The sequence below is a fragment of the Anser cygnoides genome, chromosome 15, assembly GCF_040182565.1.
Source record: "Anser cygnoides isolate HZ-2024a breed goose chromosome 15, Taihu_goose_T2T_genome, whole genome shotgun sequence".
In the NCBI taxonomy this organism is placed as follows: Eukaryota; Metazoa; Chordata; class Aves; order Anseriformes; family Anatidae; genus Anser; species Anser cygnoides.
In genome coordinates, this window is record NC_089887.1 from 5,365,664 (window position 1) to 5,387,905 (window position 22,242).

The 22,242-nt window shown below is 42.5% G+C and overlaps 1 protein-coding gene across 23 annotated transcripts in view; it reads left to right on the forward strand.

Annotated features, from left to right (window-relative positions):
* MAD1L1 (mitotic arrest deficient 1 like 1) overlaps positions 1–22,242 on the forward strand; it is a 352,087-nt gene that overhangs the window by 123,365 nt on the left and 206,480 nt on the right. The window contains exon 1 of one of the 23 annotated variants that reach the window (XM_048064481.2): positions 810–958. The exons of the other annotated variants lie outside the window; for them this stretch is intronic. The gene's annotated coding sequence lies outside the window, so the exon portion shown is untranslated. Of the gene's footprint in view, positions 1–809; positions 959–22,242 lie in introns of those variants that run through there. 23 annotated transcript variants of the gene reach the window in all.

Below are 22,242 nucleotides of genomic sequence, written 5' to 3' on the forward strand. Positions count from 1 at the left end.
CTCATGAGGGAGCTGCAGGCCGCCATGAGGCCTCCCCTCGGCCTGCTCTGCTCTGCTCTGGGCTGAACAAACCAAGGGCCCTCAGCTGCTCCTCATACGTCTTCCCCTCCAGACCCTTCAACATCTTTGTTGCCCTCCTTTGGGCACTCTCTAATAGTTTTATGTCCTCGTATTGTGGTGTCCAAAACTGCACGCAGTACTTGAGGTAAGGCCGCGCCAGCGCAGAGTAGAGGCTACGTGTGTTTGAGAAGACGTCTATTTTCAGTAGTTCAGGCAGAACATTTTTCCATAGACAATATGATTTACTAGAGTAAAATTAGAGATTTTTTGGGGGGGTATTACATGCATATTTTGCTACTTTTCGGAATAGACCCTTTCTGGGACTTGTAAACATATGGATCTCTGAGGTATTTAGTTGCAGTGCAACAGTTGTTTTGCCACTGGGAGGAGAATATAAATCTTTCTTGAAAACTAAAATTCTCCAGTGCTGGTATTTGATTTGTGGGTAACAAGTCCTTCATTCTGCATCCTTTCCTTCCACTTCCTGGTGGTTGTTGATGTACGTGGATATTGGGAGCAGAAGGTGATGTTATGGATACAGATGAAAGGAAGAGTTTCAAATAACGAGATTTTTTTTCCTGTCAGAACATTGTCTTTTTTTTTTTTAATTAAAATATTATGCTAGTTCGATTTCTGGAACTTAAGTAGAGCAAGCCAGGAGGCACGGCAGGACTCCTAATATTGAAATTAGATTTTTGTTTTTAATTTTTGTCTGTCCCTGATGTTAGGCAGCAAAGGAGCAACCTAGAGCAGTAAACAACATGAATATTTCAGAAGAATCATTTTTTCTATGTGCCAACCTCTGCTGAAGACCTATGCACACGAAAGAAGGATGGTTTTCTGAAGTCAAAGGATTCATCTCCTGGTGACACATGCTAAGAAAGGTGTAAAGCACCAGGTAAATCTTGAGAGATCTCTCCAGACTTTTGTTGTTCCATCATGGAAACCTCTAGATACTGGCTGAATGCAATTGCTGACAATAATAGTATTGAGGGGGGAAAAGTGACTCATAGCACTTGTAGTATAATAAATATATATTCAGCAAATGAAAGCACTAAAGAGGTCTGGTTCAACAAGATGTTTTCTGCATGTTAGCTTTCTGAATGGCTCTGATAGAAAAGAGAGGTCATAACTTCTGTATTTGCATCCACGAATGTTGCAAAGAAAGCTCAGATGCTCACAGCACCTTTCCCATTAATGTGTTTTCCTGTATCCAGTGCAAATGACCCTAGACATGCGATAGCTCTTAATACATTTTGAAACTCTCTCTCCCATAATTAACTTGTGATGGAATAAAACAGGAAGCCGTGGGGGTTACAGATTCGAAGAGACTTTTCAACAGCTTTTGAAAACAATACATAGAAGTCTTTCTGCCATTCATGTAATTAAGCTTAATTATTTTGAATCGGTTGTAAGGTCTTGAGCACAGATATGTAACAAGCTCTATGTTGTGCCTCAGCAGCAGCGTCTTTTAAGCCCTCTTCAGTCGGATTGTTGCCAAGCTCAGCCTTCCTCTCTCCTGCTTGTCTGACTGCTTGGCCCATGCTAGCCTACAAGTTGTTACAGCCACCACAGTGTCTGTTTTTCACCAGAGCAGCTCCCAACCACTTTGTCAGGGAAAGACTGGTGATACTAAAGCCTCTTGCTCTGTCAACATGCTGCTTGTTAGCATCAGATTAACCTTTCTAGCTCTGTGAAGTTTAAACAAAATGTGCCTGCTCTTCCCCACCTCTCCACCATCTCCAGCCTTCCCACATCATTGATGTAAAGTGCAGAACTCATGGTGACAGTGAAGTTCATCTGCAGCATGCCTGAGGGAACAGGTTTTGGCTGTTAATTAATAATTCCAGTCCTGCACAGTGACTAGTCTAACAACAAGTCATTGTGACGAAAACTCTTGGTAGACTTTGAAGCAGGCATGCAGAAATATCCTATTTTCAGTTGTACACATTTTTTTCCCAGAATTACTTCACCATGGGCACTGCTCTAAATATGTATTGTGAGATAAGCTTCAAATCCAACTTGGGCAAAGTTCATTAAAAGTTAACAGTTGTATGGGGAGTTTAAAAAAAAAATAAAAAAATGAATAGGACTTTCATTAGCCTAAACCCATCCAAAGTACAAAATAATGTTGAACTGCTCTCCACTGGTGCAGACTAGGAAAACTTTTACTGTGTTCCAACTCTTGAGGCTCAGAAATAGCATCGCTAACAGCCAGTATGCCCCATTACAAACTGCACATCTGGTCCCAGAGGTCAGAGAAAATGAGCCACTGCTGACAGGCTAAACACTGAAAATCACTAATGTGATATTAGTTGCTGCACTTGTTGAAATACAGTGGGAGGTAGGTTGTGTCGTTGTGCTTTAATCAGGGACTGGTTCGAGTGGGGATGCATGGACCTTGATGCAAACAAGGTAGCAGGTCTTTGCTGTTCTGCCTGGCTTTGGCCAAAGTGGGTCCGGTCCCAGGGCTGGCAATTTTTGGCAGAGAACGGTGGTGAGAGAGCAGCTCCCATAACATACTGAACAGAGCTGGAGACAGAACCCACTTGTGCGTATGATCTTTCATTTTTTTGTTAAGTGGCTTTTTATTGGTTTTACCCTAAATTTGGCTCACATTCCTGCACCCTTCTCCCTGGCTTGAATTTAGTAGTACTTCAACTGAAGCACATTGCATTGCTGCTGGTACAAAGCAGAGCCCAGGCTGCACTTTTGCTTTACCTGGATGTACCCCCAAAGCAGCGAGTGTATGAGCTAGATTGCTCAGCTGCTGGTACTGGGCTGGGCACCCCAGAAGTCCTTCAGTACATCCCAAATTTGTTCTGCTCTTCAGGGTGGAATATTGTGCCATGACTTAGTTCATTAGCCATAAAGTCCTGGAAAAACTGCTCTAGTAGTTCATGATGTTTTGAAGTGAAGTGTCAATGTGGGTATTGCAGTTTGATGTGGCTTTGCTTTATGGAAGCTCCTGCTCGGACCAGCAACCCCGGAGCCGATTAAAGTTGGTGTAGCCTGACTGAGGACAGGCCCCAGTGACAGCAATTCTTTTCTGCAGCCTATACAGAAGTTACAGAAAGTGGACTAGCAGTAGTGATGCTCAAATACATCTGAGATGAGAAACATCAGTTGCACAGTCCCTAGGGAGAGCATCAATTTTCCTGCAGATCTAGGACAGATGAGGAACATATCCTTTCCCATATTCTGTTTTTTGTTGGGGCTGCATAATGTTTGCCAGTACCTTACAGCATTTAATCTGTTGCGATTGTCTTAAATGTCTGTCTCCCCATCATACTCACCTTCCCTTGGGCTGCAAGTCACCAGCATGTGTGTCTTTGTGTTAATTTGTCCCAGTTCACAGGCACAGCATCGTTAGTGGAATAACGTTGCTGCTGTAATTACTGTGGGATTTGTGCGCAGCAGCGTGCTGTTTCATTGCGATGTACCTACTCTTTAATCTGCATGGGCCATCTGCTTTATTTCTTAACTAAAAGTTGTTTTGTTTCTGCTTTGGAAGAGCGAATCTGTTGCTCCTAATCTTCTCTGTCTAGAAAAACATTGCAGCTAGGATGCATTAAATCCCGCTTTGATAGATCGTGCTCATTTTTCTAAGATTTCTTCCAGGTCATGCCCCACAGGTTTGCTATGTATAAGTTTTATTTTTTTGCTCTCCTCTGTGGCTGCAGGGACATTCAGGTCAGAATTTGGTAGGACCACTCTGTAATCTGGTTAACTCGACCAGTGTAAGTTAGTCTGGCTAGTTAGTCTAACTAGTAAGTTAGTTCAAACAGTATAAATTCCTGCTGTTGGCTGTGGAGAAAATACCCTAATACAATTGGAAGAAGTTAGAGGTTATCGTGTGACAACTCAGCAGGTTAAAATCCCTTTTAAAATGACTTCTAAAACCCGATTTTAAGTTGTGTAACAAAGCACTTTGACCTCTGCCTAAATAAGAGGTCTCCTGAATCTTTTAGTACTGCTTTCTCAATCAAAAATAGTGAACTGTTGGACTGATCAGGTCAAAAAGCCGAGTTTCTCCCAGTCTTCTGGAACTAACGTGTCTCTGCCTTTTCCCTTTTTGCCTCTCTCTTCCCAGAACTCCTCCAGGAATAAACGGATCAGCTCTTTGTTACGAGCTGGTTCCCTAAGCTTGGGCAGATCTCGGGCACAAAAGCAGATTGTTTAAGTGGGATGTAGTGCTGACATTTCTGTTAGAGAAAGCTTTTAGTTCCCAGAAAAAATGGTCCATTAGATGATGGTTTTGAGAGGTATTCTTTGGTGTGGTCAAACTGGATGATTTTAGATGTTTCAGAGGCGTTAAAATAAGATTGTAAACTAAGAACAGTGGGGATCTTGCAGCACGTGTCATTTTTGTGGTATTTTGAAAGAATTTATAGCCTAGTGCTACACTGAAGTAGGTTTTGTTGTTGACATCTTATATGCCTTTTAAAAATGTTCCTGTTGTGAATAAATAAGATGAGGGCTACAGTGATCCATGCCTTAAAGAATATGAAATGAGAAAAATACACTTTCTTAGGTCTGTTGACAATTTATTTTTCTTGTAACAGGAACATTATTTCTACGTGAGCCCATCTCCTTTCCGCTAGAAGTTGTTGCATTCAGTTCTGAGACAATGAAATAGCAGCATCAAATCAGGCAGTTTGCATCTTGTTTTTGTTTAAAAAAAATTACGTTATTTCTCATAAGGCATTTTGGAGTAGAGCAATCATTCAGAAAATGAAAAGAGCCTTTGTCTAGGAGGCTCTTCTGTTTAGTTCTTTAATCTGAGCAGCTGTCTTTCTCCTTCCCTGTGGGAAGTTGTGGAGGGTAAATAACATGGAAATTCATTTGATGATGGAGACATTAGAGGTTGGCATGGACAATTAATTTGTTATTAGACAGAATTAATTTTATTTGATCCTTACATGGTTCTGTTGCTGCATATAAATTCAGCAGCTTCATGAGTTAGCCTGAAACGACAGCTCTGTTCGGTCTGCTGAAGGATGGCTTTTTATGCCTCTGAGTGTTGTCTTTCCTCGCCTAAGTGTTAAGTGCAGATTACAGGGAGCTATTTGGCTTTCTGCTGCTGGAAGTCAGTTCTGGGTTTGCATGACCTAAAACTTGTGCTTTTCTGCTTGATGAGAGGTCAGCTCGGCAGCACAGCTAAGCTTGTCTAACAAGAATTTGCTGTGTAAAGGGTTGGGTGGTTCCCCTTCCCTTCTTCCCTTTCCACAACAACTGCTGCAGGTATTTTCTTTTCTCAGAATGGGTTTGCAAATGAAGTTTATGAAACTTGAATCAGCAGAAGGCCAACTCTGGAAGAAAGTAAGTGGCTTTCTGCTGGGGTACCTCTCTGAATGGTTTCTTGTATGATCTCCTTTGCTTATACGAGGGAAAGGACAAGGCTTAGTGGCTACAGGTAGCACTGTTGGTTTTCATCTCTAGAGGGATGCTTTCCTTGCAGTGTCACAGCACTGCAACCTTCATACGTTCCTCTTTTATTCCTCTAATTCAAGCCATGTTTTGATTGATTCTGGTAAATACTGATAATTTCTTCTGCAGAAGTATTTAGAAAGAAATTACACTTCTTTCCTCTTTCATGACTTAAACATGTCAAGATTTAGGGCATGTGTAGTAGGAGCACTTTGGAAATATTCATACTTGTTAACATCTCTGCCTTCTTTTTCTTATTGTTGTGGTTTTTGCCTTTCTCTGGTGCTCCTTCAGGAAAGGGATCTCAGAAGTAGCTGCAGAATGGCAGTAATCTTTTCCAAAATAGAGCTGATGTGTAGCAGATAAACACCAATTTTATTGGGCTTGTTAAGAATGACCTAATGAATTGGAAGATCCACGGACAGAGACTTGGAAGAGACCTGTTTGCCCCGTTCTTCTGAGCTGCTGAATGACCGCAGCCACTTCATCGTGCTGGGTATTACTCTTCCCTTCCATAAAACACAGGTGATGATGCTGAACTTACATAATGGGCTGCTTTTAACATAGACTGATAACAAGGGCAGCATGAAAGCCTAGAGGTAGTCCTATATATCCATATCATTAAATGGAAGGTTTCCATGAACTAAGTTATTAAAACAGTGTCCTCATAAGACACGTGCTTTCGCATATATTCTCTTCACTTTTTTTTTCCGGTTTCTCACTAGTCTTAATTCTCTGCTCCAGTTTCTCCCAGAAGGGAAAGTCTCTTGCTTGAGCTAGGTTGGTGAACTAAAGATAAAAGTTTTAGAAAATGAGACAAAGGACAAAAGCAATGAGTACGTTTAACTCAGAACTGTGAAGGAATATGTGAACAATTGTTTTAAAAAAAGTTCCAAATTCAATTATTTTTGTTAACCAGTGAGACAGAAGAGGAATCAATTATACCATGCAGATATCTTTCTTTGTGAGCTCATGGTGAAAACTTCAATTGCATTTACTTTGTAGAGTTGATGTGCCAGGAGACAGCATTGTTTCAGTAGGTATGAACAAGGAAGAGACTAATTTAATCTGTAAGTGGCAGGGAAATACAAAATTTCCCCCTCTTGGCAGTAGTCTTTTCCATTTAAAAAGCAAATTGGAAAAATGTAGCTTAACTATTCCCCCTATAAGTAAAAAGCAGGAAAAACGAAGGGATAAAATCAGACTGCTTGAAAGAATTCAAGACTAGACTTGGTATCCAACATCAGAGATGATTTAGCAGTAATTAAATCAGCTCTGACCATAGAGGGAAAGACTGTAGATGGGAAGAAAGGAAAAAAAATCCTGAATATCCATTGGCATGCCAGACTTTTAGCACACAGTAGGAGAGCAGTGTGAAAGCAAGCATTAGTAATGAGTAGCTGTCCTCCCCTTTCAGCAAGCTGCAGGTCCGCACCGAGCAAGAACTTAATGATTGCTTTAACCACCCCGCGCAGACAGCCTGTCGTTTCTTGGCCTTGCGACTGTTTAAAGTGTTCTGCTAGCAGACACAATAGAGAGACCATGTGAATTTTCTTAATGTTGAATGGAGAAATCAGCCAAGCTCAGGTTTGTTTCCTGTCTCCTGCCGCCCCTTGTATGTTTGCGTTTGCTGAGCACCGTGCGTGCGATGCCAGCACGGACACGGGCACGTCCCCAGCTCTCTGGTCTCTGCTAGCCTCCAAGCTGCTGCTTGGAGCATCACCCATGTGCCTGCATTTGTGCAAACATCACAAAAACCCTTTCCTCGCAGGCTGCATTTGCTGTGGGATACTGTGCCTCGGGGGCTGCGCTGTTGTGGGAAACAACACAGCTCTTATAAATATCACCGAGTTATTTATAACGCTTTTGTGGTGTTACAAATAACAGCCATATCAATCACACACCGTTCATTCAAACATAAGAATTTAAAACCACTTCAGAGAGCCCCTGTTTCTTCGTATGGATAGTGAAAAAGGAATTGCTGTGTAGCGCATAAGAGGAGTTGCTTTTCTTTGCTGTTTGTATCAGTGGGTTAAATTGTCTAATAACCTTAATTCCAAGCTTGTTGGAGCATTTTTATGCTAAAAAGTATTTTTAAGTATGCAATATGTATGTTTGAAGTGCAAGAATGTTGAATTTAAAGAATAATGATCGTATTCAACTCAATTTGGCGGCTGATATTAAGGAGGCAATTACATGTGATTTGTGAAGTAGAGAGCAAGCTCTGCAGAGTGCGGTACCTGCAGGGCGTAGCAGCACACTCTCTGATCTGAGCTAATAGGAGTGGTATCTAATACTCGAGCTTTCCTTGTCAGAAAGCCTGTTGTTGGAGCAGTGTGAGAGCCGAGTGTGGTGCAGAAAGTGAGCAGCTGTTTGCCTTTTGTTACCGCGGGAGGAGGCAGGGAGAAGTTCTCTCTAAAAAGTTCATTTGTCTCGCTGGAGTTTCTTTGTTTATAGTATTAACTGTTGATAAAGGGGAAAAATGTTTGAAAGGATAAATTCTTTCAGAAGCATACAGTTAGCATGCACATGATTCCCACCGGCTTCATTTGGAGATTCATCCCTTTATTTGCTTGTGCTCCTCTGAAGTTTTTAAAACTTTGTAAAGAACCCTTTTTACAATTTTGAGGTGAAAAATGTAATTCCCAGGAAGAAGAAACTTCAGAGCTTGCTGGTTCTTCAGACTATTTATTCTTTTCATGTCTTCCTTCTTCAAACATGCTGAACTGATGGTATTTTTTTCTTCCTTTCCCACACACCCCAAACCTAAATACAGTTTTAGTTCGCATTGTGTCCCACAGAGAAACTGGTCTTCACATAACCTACACCACAGCCTTGATGTGGAGGGGTTTCAATTAGTACCATGTTTGTTCTTAAGTTCAGGACTTCTAGGGATCATCATTAAAATGAGGCAAACGGGGTAATCCAGGGGATTTGCAATTTCAGACTATCCATAAAGCTTGGGGCCTGAGCCAGGATTAAACCACAGACGCTTCAGCTTGGCTTTGAGTTTTAGTGGGGTTTTGTGAGTCCCCTGCATTTTTCTTCATGGTGGGTGGCCCTGAGGTCCCACTTACACCACGCAGTGATCTCTTGTGCCTGGTCCACTGCTCCTTTGTTCCTGGTTCTCCTTCGAGTAAGGTCTGGGTAACTCTGCATGTGAGATCCTACCGTGGTTCCTCCCGGTTTCTGGAGACGAATGGATATTTATTAACAGTCTAGTGAAACGGTAAAAAGTAAGAGGAAAGAATTACACTAGGGAAGTCTGAAGATAAACATATCTTCAAAAGACCTCTCTAGAGGAACAGATAATAAGCTTTTGCCTAGTATTGTGCTTCTAGGCTTATGAGGATCATTTCTAGCAGGTATTTTCTTTTCTGTTCATTTCTGAAGCTGCATGTGTGCTTTCCAGGGCTTTGCCTCAGCGGCTCAGGGTACAGGCAGGGCTGGTTGTGCTTCGCCCCATCCTCCCTCCACGACCGCTGCTCCTCCGTGTCCTGCCTCCTTGCACCGAGTGGAGAAATCCAAATGGGAGCCTGTGGAGCGAGCCTGGTCTGGGCAGGCGAGCCTGAGGTGGATGGGATCAATATTTCTCTGTGGTCAGGGAGAGCCATGCCTTTGTGAGACTTCACGTATTTACAACCCCATCAACTGCTTGTGCCTTCTGCACTGTGTTCCAGAAATGCTGCCAGAGGTGTTCTGTAATGATCTGAACCGGAGCGTGCTCAGAAATGGAGGACTTCTAAAGATACAGCAGGAGTATTTTCTTCACAGAGACGCATTTTATTATGTATATCTGGAGCCAGTGCTCGTGTTAAGCTAATAGCTTTTTTTCCAATTTACTTCTTGACTTAAATGAGTATTAATCACAAACTGTTTCAAATAGTAACTGATTTGATTCAGGAAAAAAAAATAAAGATTTGACGTATGCTGTAAAATTTGAGCTACTACTTCAGTGGACTCGAGGCAGGTGTTTTGCACAAGAAGTCTTCTGCATAGCATTGATTTTTGATTGTGTGTGTGTTCAGCATCCTAGATGTGTACAACACGACAGAGGCAGCAACTAGCAACTCGCAGCTTTTTGGGTGCTTCTGTTCTCACCTTCAATTAGCTGCAGAGTCCTAGTGAGTAAGTAATCACGGGTAACATCTTCCAGGTTGCACTGACAAAGAGAATACAGTGGTCGTACTTTCTTTAACGTGATGCAGCTCCTGTATGTTGTTAAATGTGAAGTGCCAGGGACAAGTCTTAAAAATAAAGGCTGTGAGGGAAAGAGGAACAGTTTTTTGGGGTAAGCTGAGAGAGGGATTGTGAAGTGATCAGAAATCCTAGCTGAATGATTTGTTCTTGTTACCCGTTGTCTTTCCATCATCTCTAAACCAGCCTTTTTGTGCTTTTGGCACCAAGCAGTGGATGTTCTTTATCTTGTCCTGGTGTATGGAATATACAGGGAGAGACTTTGTCCCTCTGTTACTGGGCCTTGCTTTTTCAGTCACTGCTGTGGTCACACTGTGCTCTGCTCACTTGATGAAGTTATGCCCAGAAGTAGAAAAGCTGACAGTCCATTTTCTTCTGTAATACATGGCAGTCAGTTAGTGTAAAAACAAACCACGGTTTTACTTGGTCGTTATTGCTCTGTGGTTTTGCTGAAAATAAAACATAAACAAATGTGAGCGTGCCTAATTCTGTGATCAAATATTAATTAAAAGATTGTTGAATGTTTTGGTTTTGTACATTTAATCATCATTCTCTTTCAGATGTGTATGATGAATATATTTCATAAATAATGTTTTTCTTCTGGTAAACTGATTTTTCCACTTGTTTTTAATGAAGCTTGACTTCAGCACTTTACATTTTGTCTAATGGTTTGAGCATAACATTCTTGATGTCGGTGCAGTTTTGAGGAAAGATTTTGTTGACTTAATATTGCAGAGCCAGTGGAGGGAGAACAAAGAAAGGAACGTTGTTTTTGTCTGCATGAATTAACCGGCACGCCAGCAACGCTCTGAACGGAGTGTTTGCTGAGTGGCAGCTAGTATTAATATTAGCCCTACTAACTCGCAGGCTATTTAAAGGTAATAGTTTTGTTCTGAAACATTTAAAATTTGAGGAAAGCTGCTTATGCGAGCAGTTGATGCAAGGGCTGCAGGTTTGTTCTTAGGTATAGGCGTGCATCCTCGTCTCTCCTGTGCTGGAGGAGGTTATTGCCTGCGGCGTACCCGGGCTGCCCAGCGCTGGCCGTTGGCCATCCCCTGGCTCAGCAGCTTTTGTGAGAGCCTCTTGATGTTGTCGGGCAGGAGGGGTTCGCACAGTTTGGGGTTGCTCGCACACAGACACGCTGGTGGAATTGAGTCTATGGGCAGCCCGTGTGTGAAGGAGGTCGATGGGCAGCAGGAGCATCAGGATCGCGGCTCTTCAGCCCTCCACGAGCTGGGAAGAGGTGGCTGTACTCGCAGAGCGAGAGGTGGGAAAGGGACCACTGACTCCCAGAGCATCTTCACTGCTTCTCATCTTTACTGCTTCTCTTCATTTGTACCTCATCAACGCGCTTCAGCTGAGGATGCTGCAGAGCTAGAGCTGCAGTCAGAAATGGGTGATAAGAGTGTGAAAGCTTGGGAAAGCAGCTGCGCCGGAGAACTGGAGATTGGACTTGTTTACCTTAAAAAGTAGTTGAAGAAGAGGTGACAAGTTGAAAGCTCATAGTCTAATGAATGGTTAGAGAAGTTGTTTGGGAGCTGTTGTTTTCCCTGTCTGCGCAGTGCAAGAACAAAGGTGTTCAATGAAGCTGAAAGGTGGCAAATTAAAAACTGATAAAAGAAAATACATTTTCAAGCAGTGAAAAAATCTATGGGATTCATTTCCACCAGAAAATTGGCAAGGTCATGAATTTGTCAGGGTTCAGAAAGAGGCTGGATATTTACACGAACAGTAAAAATATCTGGGGAAGTTGTCAGTGAGAGCTTGTTTTTCAGAAATATTTACTAAATCTTGGGTTTTGGAGTTGAAAAGTCCCAGGTGAAAGTGGGACTGGAATGGAAATAAAGCACCACAATTTGTACCTGCCTGATAGGGACTGTGTAGCAGCCTCTTAAGCACCTGATCTTATTCTTTGCCATGTCTGGGCCTCAAGAGGAAGGAGAACCCAGCTCTGGCACACTGAGGCAGCTCCTGCTCTTCTCTTCCAGCCGACCCTGACATCTGTGCAGGGTTAGCCAGCATATTGCAGATCTGTGCTCAAGAAGCTGTAAGCCAGAATGGAGAGGTGACAGGTTTTCTTTTTTACATGCAGGAAACCTTTTCAAAGTGCAGCTCACCGTGATTCCCAGCTACTCTTTAACCTTGTGCTTACTTTGCTTTCTGAGAGCAACCCCTGAAGATGCCTAATGCTTGAGCTAATGAGATGTTGTGCGGGTGTCATCTGGGCTGGGGTCTGGGTTGAGAGAATAAACTCATCTTAATAATGGCCGAGGAGGTGTTGCTCGGTGCAGTTTGTGCTTTCAACCTCTTTTTTTTTTTTCTTTAATGGCTGAAGTTGAAGTATATGCTTGAAGCATTCAATTGGTTATTCGTTCATATTTTCGAAACGTACATGTTAAAACATGTAACCTACATGGCTTCTGCAATGTGAAATTAGTATTTTGGCCGCATCCAAGTAAATCACACAACTTTCGTCCAAAGCACTGGCTTGTTATTACTGTGCCCCAGACTAATCACCAGGTGTGATTAAAAAGCTCTCTTAAGCTAGCCCAGTCCCACTGCTGGGAGCACGGCTTGGGTGAGGAGTCACCCTTCCCGGTTATTACCATTTCATGTTTAAATTTACTTCTGCCTTGAAGATGGCTTATGTAGTGTGAAAGTTGCATACTGTGCCTGCGATACTTGAGAGAATGCTTTATGGCTTTTTTGGTCCGTTGCAGCAGATCCACAGATGGGCTTTTCGGTCTTCGCTGTGCTGCGTCCTGTTCCTGAGGGGGCATCAGGGAGCTGCGAGGGCCAGGAGCTGCTGCGGCCAACCTGCCAGCAGCATCCCTGGAGGATAATCCACGTGCCTCATGGCTGACCTAGGAGATAATTCGGCTTATAATTTCTGAAACTCTTAGTGAAGTTCCTGATCTTTTATACTCAGGAGTTTTGCAGTAGAGGGAATATGCTCCGAATTAAGTAAAATATAGAAAATGATAATTTTCTAATAATGCAGTCAGGCAATGTCGATGCTGAAGCATTAGCTAGAAGCCCAGCTTTGTTTGCCTTTTTCAAAAAGCCACAGTTGCCGTATTTCTGGAATAGAAATAAGTCTGTAAGGGGACCAAGACATTATTATTCAAGGTCAATTTAATGTGCTGTATTGAGCTGATTGGATGAACTTGCTTTACTATTTTTTTTTCCTTCTCTCAAAATCTGCTGCAGGAGATTTGCCTGCATGCTTCAGTGCTGCCTTAGCCCGGGACACCCTGAGTACCCCAGGAGCTGGGTACGGAGCATGCCAGGACTGTGGTGTGCTTCACCCTCCTTTATTTTTGCAGAGATAACTGCACAGGCTTAAGAGCACAGTTCAGTTTACTTTTTTCCCAAGTTAATGATCTTTAAGAGGTTAAAACTGCAGGAAACTGGCTTTTAAGAGATTTAAAGGCCAGAATCTGGGTTACTTACTAGGCAGGAGGAAGAAGAAATCAGAGGGTAAGGAGTGAACGTAGGGCTGAATTTTTATGTGCTGCAGACACTATCAGAATAGAAGAATCTTATGCACCCTCACAAAAACTTTCTTTTCAGGACTGAATAAAGCTTTTTTTCTTTTCCTCCGTTTTGAATGGATGAATAAAATATTAGTTTTCTATTGCCAGTAAGTGAGCATGAATGCATTTTCTTGTCAGTTGTATGCCTCTGCCAGTGACGGTAATCTAGTGGCTAGGTTGAGGAAGGTACGGTGTGGTGGTTGTTTTTTTTTAACGTTCGTTTTTCAAAGGTGAGCTGTGTGCATGGTACCAGCTAGCTGTGTCAGACCCAGAGCGGCTCTGTTCTGAGCCAGGAGGATAAGGCAGCTCACACCTGGGCAGGATTGTCTCTGCTCAAGCAGCAGGGCTGAGAGAAATTGGTACAAAGAGGGTTTTTTGAATGAATGGATGAGAAATCCACCAGGATAGAAAGCCAAGCTTGTGCTAGAGATAGGCAGTGGTGAGCATTCCAGTAGAAAGGAGTTAAATGGGGGAAAAAAACATTACAAACAAACAAAAAATCCATAAAATTATTTTACAGCAAGATGTTAAGAAACATAACTAAACTTGTTAAGCTCACTGTGAAGCAAGAGGACCCCAGGGCTATTTTTGTCAGATGATATTTAGTTTACTGCAGTGTCAGTTGTATGACTGCTTGTCATCTGGCATATGTATGTGCTATAAGCAAAATGAGGCTCTTAGAGACCATGAACAATTTTCCAGAAGATGGTAAGCAGGGCATTTATCAGGGACAGATTAAAAGAGTTACAGTGGATTTATTTGCACTGGTCTGTTGCCAAGGCATGAGGCAAAGCTGAGCCCTCTGAAGAAGCGTTGGAGGTGAGGGGCAATAGAAAGTAAGAACTATAAATCCGTAGGAAAACTTGCAGAATATAAAAGCATACAAGGTATATATGCATTTGTAGGTGTATGTTTAAACCTACCTGCAGAGTGTTTGCCAAAAGAGCTGTTAGACTGCAGAGTCTGTCCAGACTTTCAGAAATGATGGCTGGGAAGTTACGAGGGTCTCTGCCTGGTGCTGGCACCCCAGCCCAGCTGCTGTTTGTCTTTCTCTTTGTCTCAGCCTCGTTGCCTGGTTATATTCCTGGCTCGCTGCAGTTTCACCCTCTTTCCCTAGACTTCCAACCCAGTCCCTTGGGTGGCAAGCTGCTGTTCAGCCTTAATGATAAGGTAGCAAGAAAATGGCTCCTTCATGAGAGTATCAGCAAAAGTGATGAAAAACATCAGTTGTAGAGAACTGATGGGAGGGATAAAGATGCTTAATTCCTGGTTTGTTGTGTGCTTGCAGTTACAGAGTACAGTGGTTTTTCTACCTCGCCTCTGTGCAGGTTACACAGGGATGGAGGAATTTCGACTTAAAATGAAGAAATGTGTTGTTGGAGAAGCCTCAGCTGTAGGACGCAGTACATCTGAAGGGCTTCTTTATAAGTTAAATCCATCCTTAGACTCCTGCAATAACCTCATATTGGCTCGAGGGGCAAAAATGCAAGCAGAGGGGTTGATATATGGGAAGTCACATTCCGGAGGTAAGAACATGCTGAAAAAACATTCTCTAATGTCCTTCTTGTCAGTGCCAGGGTAGTGAAATCTGCTGGATGTTTTTATGGAATAAACTGGCTTTTTTGTAAATGCTGTTTTAATTGAGGTCTTGAGTAGAAAGTCAATGGTGTGTACATACATATGTGTCTGCAGTCAGTTCTAATTTGCAAAGTAATGTGAAAATAGGTCAGCCACAGAGAGAAATGTTGAGAAATGGCTGCATCTCAGAAGGAAGCCATTTGGAGGTTTGGGAAAAGAAAATTTTGGTTTAAATATGATTAGTACAAAAGATAAAAGTGCTAAGAGAAAGAGGAGCCATTTGCCTTCAGGTGACAGTAGATGTTGCTGTAGACAAGGAGGATTTGAGAAGCTTCTGGTAATTTAATTTTTGCTGGTTTTGTTTGGCACAGAACTGCTTTTCGTCTGTTCTGGAAGACCTGATCAGCTCTTGCTAGCAGTGCGCTGGGAGGGTCAGGAGCTGAGGGAATGCATCTCCTCCTACAGGTGCTGCCGCAGCAGCAAAGTCTGCAATTGGCATTTCTAACCGCTGGGCTTGAGCCACGGCTCTGCCCTCAGGCCTCGGCTTCTTGGGGCTTGCTGTTGCCTATTTCCCCCCCATTTTCTATGAGGCAATGGAATGTGAATGTGGTCTTGGAAGACTGAAACCTCATTACAGTGTAGGGCTTAATGATGTAGCCATTGGTATAATTAACACTTGTGAAAGACGTTTTGATATAGATGCCCCAGTCACTTACAAAATTGGATTAATTTCCTTTAATTACCTGTAGAGTAACGATGCGTAATCATTTTTCTTTACTCATACCTCTGCCATGCACCACAAGGAAGGAGAAAGTTTCCTTTTTTTTTTTTTTTTTTTTCCCAAAACCCTGGGACAGAATTTCCCAGGAGCTACCTGGTACCTCTGGGCTAGCCCACATTTTACCATCTTCTGCAACTATAGCATTAACATGTAGGTGTTCAATATAAATAAATACATAAAAACAAAACAAAGCAAAAACCCACCACCCTCCACTGCCCACACTTCTGTCTGGAAGGAGGCAGAGACGGGGACACGCCACAGTTACTGCTCATCTTGCTGCTGTGCTTCTGGAAGGCGCCCTGCTGCTCCAGTGGTGGGGGCAGTGGAAAATGATGAATTGCACCTATCTCAAGGGTGGCTGGTCAGGCAGGCAGTGCAAAGAGGAACTTAGTGATTTACTTTTTATAAGTTTGAAACGGTTTCTGCCCTGCACCAAAAAGTGAAGTGCTTAAGGTTTAGATTCCCCCATGTAGGTTTTGGCATGGAAGCGATGGCAGGCACATGTGATGTCAGGAGGCCAAATCTGAGGGCTGGAGGAGATGAGACACCATCTTAGGTGAGCAGCTGATGGTGAATTTGGAGTCTCTGACCTGCAGAAGCCAACCTTCTCATGTCATTAGAGGTGAAAACTTTTGGTCTTTTGGCAGTTTTTTTCTCATTTCTCAAACTTCCTCCTCCCACCTTGGAAGTTGCACTGGTAATTTAGTGCTTTGTGTGCACGTAGAGCAGAAAATGCTTGTACTACTCCAGAATAAGGCATACTTGTAACTGCAGGACTATTGCTTCCCAGTACGTTCAGCCACATCTCCTACAGAGCCATCAGCCTCGAAGACAGAGCCAAACAAGCAACTGTGGTAGTTGTCAGCGAAATCACACCGGTCTTTGTGCAGAATGGGCATCAATTCCTCCAGCCATCAGGCTGGGGAGAACCTGCTAACATCTGAGCCCTGTGCATGCTCCTGGGCTCATGCTCTCCGGTGGCATGTAGGACACCTGTTGGGTCTTGAAACACAACCCTGATGAGTTTGGTATGGGGGAGGTATGTGCAAATGGGCAGTTTTGGGAAGGGGTAGATGCAAGTGATGCTGCAGTTTATTGACAGTAACTTATTGACAGTAACCGAGTTCCGCGTTGCTACACAACATGCAGGGCTCAGTGCTTTGCTTTCATGGATTTCATCACCCTGATACAAATTCATTTCTCTAAATTATGGAGTTGTTGTTGAATTGTAATCCTCCTCTTTGATAAACACATCACTGAAGTTGAGATTTATCACATTCCTTGTTTGCCTTTATTCAGTAGACAAGTTACCTGTCAAAGGAGGAAAATAGACTGGTTTGATATTATTTGCATTAAGTCTCAGTTGATTGTTTCTTGTCCCTAATTCTTCTCTAGCAGCTTGCAATTTGATTGTTAATGTTTTCTTCAGGTATTTTATGAGATACCAACATTATGAAGTGGTTGATAATTGCCAGAGTCTGTATCTCCTGTTATATTGTTCTTTAGAAAGGTTGGATCTGTTCCTCAGTCCTGTCTTTGGGGTCTGTCCTGCCGTTTGTGAGTTTATCAGCGGTAGTGAACTCTGGTCCGCAAACAACTGCGAGTAATTTTGGAAGGATCCAAAGGATAGGTTTTGTCAGTAGGTCTTGGCACCGCCTAAGTATTCTTCAGTTATTTCTGACCGCAGCTTGGTTTATGTTCCCACACCTCACACTGCTAATTTTACTAGAGTTAAGCGTTCGGTCAAACCGTGGGTACCACCTCCCACGTTCTCTGTGTGTATTTATATAGCTTCAAGCAAGAAAGCGTGCACTTCTCTGCTACGTGTTCATCTTTCTCTTTTTATTTGTGTTTTTAGGGGGAATAGTTAGCTAAATTACACCTGATTGCAAATAGCATCTGTTTGATGTTGAAGCTCCATATTCTTTCGTCAGTCTTGTTTTGAAGCTTTCTGTTATTATGACTAATTTGAAGTTAGGAGTCTGGAGAGGAAGAGGAGGGGGAAGTCTTGCCACTGATTTCCTATAATGAAGCAGTCTATTAACATTCTCCTAAAATTATCATTAATTAAACAAAAAGCTCATTTAACACTAGGAACAGGAATATTTCTGTACCATCAAAAAGGCACTGAGTGGGAAATATCATTAGGATTCCACTTTACGAAGTCTCTCTCCTCTGCCAGGCGGTAACCCATGCAGAAGTGACAGAGCAAGCGAGCTGTGTGTTTGGGTTTTGGATTAATAGTTGAAGTTCACTCATGTGGAAATAAAGCAGATTTTACTGTGACTAGAATCTGTCATTAAAAAGCCATTATCAGAACCGACCGGCACAATTCCTGCTCTTTCATTGCTAATGACAAAACAATCTGTTCTTTAAAAAACAACAACCCTGTATTTTCTTTCAGAGAATGGCGCAGGAGTCTTAACAGAGCAGGAGCTGGGTGAAGAAAGGCAGCTGAAAGATTTATTGATCAATAAAACAGACAATTACAGCTTGTTTATAAAAGGGAAAAAAAAACCACCAAACCTCGGGCCTGCAAGCAACACTGAAACTCTAATAATGATAACTCTGGTATCCAGCTTCAAACGATAAAAGTCAATAGGAAGATATAGGATTTCAATAAAATTATGACACTAGATAAACTTCACCCCAGGAACAAATTTTCCCAGGGTGTGTGACTGACTTCAGTGAGATTTGTAACTTTAATTTCTTTCTTATTGATTTTTCTTTTCTTCAACTAATTAGAAAGTCTGTGGTGAATTCTGTGTGTATATGTTTGAGGAGGGGCTAACAAGCATCAATGGGAATGGGGCCTGAGTCTTTATCTGTCTATCCATCTATGGTCAAATGGCATTTTTAATTTTTTCGGTGTGTTTTACTCTTTCTCCAGCTGCTTTCAGTTCACAGCAGGGATTTGCTCGTTTTCCTCAGTACGCGTAGATTCGAAGCCGTGGGCTGCCCCTGGGGACGTGCGGTAGCGCTGCTTCAGTGACCTGGGTTTGTTGGCAGGGATGGCGATAGCTGCGCAGTGCTTCTTTGAACACTTCTCAGGTCTGTCCCTAAAATTAACCCCGAAGTCCTGGAGGAGCCCTCTTATATTACTGCTGCTTCTAAACTACTCTTGTAGCCCTCTGGTGTGTCAGTGCCAGGGAAAGAAACTTTTCCATTTCTTCGAGTAGCTTACCAGACAGCTCACATTTGGGCTTTACACAGGAGAAGGAATAGAGAAGGTGGTGGGAGAACTGGAGAGAAGTTTGATACTAGGGGAGGGTATTTTGCAAAGGTGTGATCCAGAACTTTCCCCTGGCAGGTTTTAAGGGGATTGGCTCCACTTTGTGATTAATATAAAGCATTTTACCTATTTGTACAGTGGTAAGAGGCATATTCTTTTGGTGAATTGACTGTTGCTGGCAAAAGGAAGGGCAACTTTAATCTTTGAAAAATTCACTATTCTTCTTCTCTTTCAAACGTACAGCTGCAAGATGGAGCACCAGACTTTGCTGTGGGACATTAATTTCCTAGGTTTATAATGAACATCAAAAACAGCTATTGTGATTTTAGGGCATGGTTGGGGTAAGCTGCATTTCTGTTCTGGTGTTGATTAGAAACTGTCAAAGTGAAGAGCACCTGGAAGTGTGCCGTGTTGAGGTCCTTGGAGGAGCGGGGGAGCAAGAATTGCTGTAGGTGATCTGCCACTGCGAAGGCAGGGCGCGAGCTGTGCGTTAGCGAAGGTAACAGTGCTGGGTAACTTAAGGAAATTCTCAAGGGGACCCCTTTTTAGTAATTGTGCTGAATATTCTCCTGATAGGGACCCCTGTAGAAAGCAGGAAAGCAGAGGTGTTGGAAAAAGGTTAGGGAGGGCATATTAAAGTCACTCAGGAAGTCTTTGATGGGGTTGGGGAGTATTTTGTGTGAGATATGGAGATATTGCAGCAATTATTAAATTAGGATTACATTTTAGAGATTCTTTTTAGACAGAAGACTTCTCAGCAAGACCTTGTGTTTCCTGCCAAACTAACAAGATCTTTAGGAGGGAGGGGAAAGCTCTCAGTAAGTGCTCTTGATGGGGAGGAATTGGAAAATGGAGCTGGGGACCACTTGTTGGAAGCTGAGAATTGATTTCATTACAGTATTAATATTTAGAAATAATTAAAGAGGAGAACTAGACTCCAGGATCAAGTGTTTAATTATGCCACCTTTTATTTCTGCTTTTCAGCCCCTTTTTTTTTTCCAATACAGCTTGTGCTGTGTTTACTGTGCATGCTTTTTCCTGACAACTTTACTCATCCTTTTGGTAGAAGGCTCTTTTTGTCAACGTCTGGAGCTGATTTTAGGGGAAAGACCACCCTGTAAGAATGCTCCCATCCCCATCCAATGTCACCTGCTTTCATGGTGGGATGAGAATGGGAAATTTGTTATCCTTGCAGCTGAACAGCTTGGGGAACTGCTAGGATCTTGCTAGGGATGACTTAGGTGACCTAATATTCAGCAGTTAATTGGAAGCCGAGTGTGATGGGAATGGCCAGGGGTCTTGTTTGCTGCTGAAGAAATACTAAGGAGTTTGGGACTGTCCTCCTGCAACGGACAGAACATTGTGTTAAATTATCCCATTGATGAAAGATGCTTAGCAGAAAATGAGGATAGCGGAGCAGCTTGGAGTACAGAGAGAATGAGCGAGAGGATGGTGTAATTACAGATCTAATTGCAACAATTTGCAAGGATCAAACCAATAACTTCACTAAATGCCATCCTTACGTTCTCTTCTGTGTTCTAGGCAATGATTCTGGAATAAATGGGGAACAAAAGTCATCTCCTGAGCAAAGGCAGGCCGCCTTCTGGAGAGTGCACTTGGCAGTCTGGGCGGTGTGTGTGGATGTTGCTGGGGGAGGAGAAGGATGAAACCTTCCTGTAGTGCTACTTTTCTGCTAAACAAGTTCATTATAAGGCAGGTGCAGTGTGGCTCAGGTTGCCCTTTCTCCTTCTGCAGGAACACGGAAGTATTTCCTTTCATGTGTCTGTCAAATCAATAATTCTTTCTAAACTTTATGGAAAAACTGTTCTTTCCTTAAAAAAGTGTTTCTCTTTAGTCAGGCCTGAGCAAGAAGCCAATAATAGCTTTCAATACCGTTTATGTTAGAACCTGTTTTTCTTTATTATTTTATTAACACTGTTCTGTCAGCCTCAGGCTGGGCTTTGGTCTAGAGTCTTTGTACCTGCTGCCCAACCCAACCACTGTGGCTGACCTTTCAGTACACTGCAGGCTCTGAGCACACACCACACCTCTGGCGGTCCCCCCCTTCTTATTTTCACACCTTGAATTTGAATGTTCCTTCCCTTCCTCATGCATACACTTGTTACCCACGGTCAGTGTTTGACCTTTACATTTTGAAAGGGGAAGACAACCTTCATGTACGTGCTTGCTCGACTGAGCAGTTAGCATTGGCTTCTGTTTCTGAAATACAGCCTTTTACATTTGGGAGTGATGGGAAGTGGCTTTTTTTTTCTTTTTTTTTTTTTTTACCCTGGTAATTCCTGATTTCCCCAAGAGCAGAATCCTGGTGAAATATCTCAGCATTTGTGAAGTGCTCCAGTTTTGACGTAGTAGTAGTGGTGGCCTGGGAACTGCACAGCTGTAAAGCTGAGTGATCTTCTAATAATACTTCGGATGTTTGTGGTTGCAGAATTCACACAAGATAACTGGTTTGCCCTGAACATTTGTACATTTCTGTAACAGGGCAAGATAGCAAATTTCAGCAATGAAAGGGAGGCAGCACTGTAAGATTTCCTAGGAGTTTTTGCTCTTTTGATTTATGCAGAGGGAGTGTGCTGCTTTGACTCTGTTCTGTAGCCTCGCGAACATCAAAGTTCTTCAACACGGTCAAAAGATAAAACACTTCATCAGCTGGCTAATCCCTGTCTGCATATTGCACTGTAAACCGTAATCTCCTTAAAACATGCCTGACTTTTTGAAATGTTGTTCAGCCTCTTGTCCCCATTCTTCTCCCCCATTGTCTTGGAGGTGGGCAGTAGGTGCCGTCTGAAGTTGGGAATGCATCAGAGAATACTTCAGCCAGGGACCTGCACAAAAACTTTTACATTTAGCTTTCAATCCAGGCTTTGTACTTGGGAGTACAAAAGCTCTCAGAGCAGGGAAAGGGATCCTTCTTTTTGTCTTTCTCTGAAAATGTTTGGTTATAATTGCCAGCAAATCGAAAAGTGAGCCAAACACATTCTCTGCAGGATATTAACCTCTGAAAAAATATTTATTATAAACACTGAATATTGCAGTGTTCAACAAGTGATCAGTCGCATACCATTTAGAGGATGTTTGCTCTCAGCCACTTTGTTCATTGTCAAATCTATTTCATTTCTATTGCCACAATTCTGTTCATTCATTGCTGGAATGCTTTGGCAGGAAAAATGTCAAGTGCTACACTAAATATTTTGCTGAAGAAACCCATTCAGCATGTTGAATTAGAATAGTGTCTCCAAAAAGAAGGCAGGCTCTGTTTTCAGTTGGTATGTGTTTGTTAGTGTGTATGCATGCTGCTTTCCTGCGAGGGCTGTGTGCTTTCATACACACAACGCAGTCCAATTTCTCATTTCTCAGGTTAGCACAATTTGTTTTGTTAGAACCTTGTGTTCACATCCGTGGCTCAA